A 2,561-nucleotide genomic window follows, 5' to 3' on the forward strand; every position below is an offset into this window, starting at 1 on the left:
GACTGTCAAAGAAGAACTAATGCCAATACTCCTCAAATTATTCCACTAGTTAGAAACAGAAGAAACATTGCCAAAAATCATTTTTATGAGGCTATAGTCATCCTGATACCAAAACCACAGACTCAACAAAGAAAGGGAACTACAAACCAATTTCCTTTGTGAACATTGATGAAAAAATATACTCAATAAAATACTTGCAAACCAAATACAAGAGTACATCCAAAATGCTCATCCACCATGATCAAGTAAGCTTTATCCCAGAGATGCAGTGACAGTTCAATGTACAAAAAAAAAAAAAAAAATCTATCAATGTGATCCACCATATAAACAAATGTAGAAATAAATATTAATAAATAAATCCCAGCAGCAGTTTCACTACTTACCCTAAGGTTTATGTTCCCCAGTGAATCACACATACACACACACACAGCCTTTATATTTTAATATGCTTAATCATCAGCACAATAGCTGGGCCACTGCCTAACCTCCATGTTGTTAATCCTGACTTACTACTTACTTATTCTAAGTTCCATCTTGGCTGCTCCTGACACAATTGAACAGCCCTCTGAGCTGCACTCTCCTGGCTCTTTCACATAGTGACTGACTATATGTAGGAGAATTTCCCCTTTAATTAGGCTAATGATTGGCTAATAAAGACAACTAGATGCCAATCACTGGGCAAAGATGAGGAGGTGGGCTTGCCTGGTTTGAGAGAGGAAAGGGGGACACAAGAGGAAGGAACGGCCCTTTTTTCCAGAGAGGCAGAGAGCAAGAAGGTTCAGGATTCAGACCAGGAATTGTTAGACCCGGTGGCGACCTCTGCCACCAGAAGAATTTCCTACATAGAATAGTTGATGAGTTTGGGATGATAGATTTCACACCCAGTAGTTGTGTCATCTGTTGATTTTAAACTAAGATTGTCCGATGATTTCGTTCATGGCGACTCAGGTGGGCAGGGCAGAATTCAGCCAGGCTTTGGAATGGGAAGATTGGGTAAAGGACTGAGCTCCAGGGAAGAGGCAACCACAGTGGAGTGAGGGCTGACGAGAGCATGCTGAGGGGTGGTGGGCTAGCAAGAAAAGGATCTCAAAGCTCTGGAGAGGCAGAGCAGACATTTGTGGGAGAGGCATTGGCTGGGAGAAACATGTGACTGTGGTCATGGTCTCAGGCCATTGCACCAGGCTAGGAACAAACAGAGACAGACAGCCATTGCTGGTGCCTAGCGGCATTTAGAGTGTTTTTTTAAAATTACACACTACAGCCATGACTCTCTGTCCTGCACTCTTCTCAGGCATGGCTTCTTTACTCTCCTCCACACTCCCCACCATGGTGAATCTCCCTTTTCCCTTCTCCCAGTCCTAAACAAAGTAATTCCTAAAATCCCATCTCTCTCTGTCCTCTCCAGCTATTGGCTGTCAGCATATTTATTTACCAATCAGCACCAACTGGAGGCAGGGTTCCAGAAGCTATGTGCAGACTTCTAAAGTAAACTGTTTGGGGGAGAAGATAATTAGCATTAAAATACAAGCAGCTACATTTTCCCCTTTGATCCAATTAAAAAGGTAAGATACACATTTATAGCATCCAGTCCATCATATTTGGCGATTTAGATAGTCTATCATCTACCCTAACTTAAAGAGTTTACAATCCTGTACCTGAATTATGTTTGATTTTAACTTGTATTACCATCTGAAAACCATCCTTTCAAATCTAGAACATCTTCTTTAATGCTAAACAACTTAAGTTCAATTATGAGATTATAATTAGTCTTCAACCTTGTCAGAGATCTGAGAAGGAATTAAATATTACCTGAATATGTAGAAAGCACAATACATAGCTTCCAAAACTTATACAATTTATAGAGAAGCTGACCACCTGGACAGTCCCCAATATTCTTCATAGCATTAGAGTATCTACCTTCAGCCTTTTGGCCCAGAACCATCTGACAGACCTTAAGTGAACCAGGAGTTATGAAGGATTGTTTTACACTGTCTTGGCAGAGCTTAGCAATCGACTATTCCACATCCATTTGTCCTTTTTTTGGACACAACTTTGTCTGCAGATGAAATCAAGGCAATTCTTGCCCAGTGGCTGGCTTGCCACAATTATGGAAGTTATGCTGCTCAATATCTTCTTTGAAGTGGGGTGGGAGTATTGTTAGGAGTAGACATGTTTCCTAGTCAAAGATCTATTGATAATGAAATGATTTTAAATGTCATATTCTGTGGATCTCTGATGAATATAATTTGAAGAATATCTAGCTATATATAGTATATCTGAACTATTAAACCTTGAGTACTCTTATCTAATTACTATTTGAATAATATTAAAAACACTTTATTGTAATTAAATCAGAATCTAATATCATGAGTTTATTATCTAACCATTAACTTGTATTACCTAGTCATCCTAAAGAGTTTCTTTGGGGGGGGGGGGGGCGTGGTTCGAGACAGGGTTTCTCTGTTTGGCCCTGGCTGTCCTGGAACTCACTTTGTAGACCAGGCTGGCCTCGAACTCAGAAATCCACCTGCCTCTGCCTCCCGAGTGCTGGGATTAAAGGC

This window comes from Mus caroli, chromosome 1 (genome assembly GCF_900094665.2).
Source record: "Mus caroli chromosome 1, CAROLI_EIJ_v1.1, whole genome shotgun sequence".
NCBI lineage: Eukaryota > Metazoa > Chordata > Mammalia > Rodentia > Muridae > Mus > Mus caroli.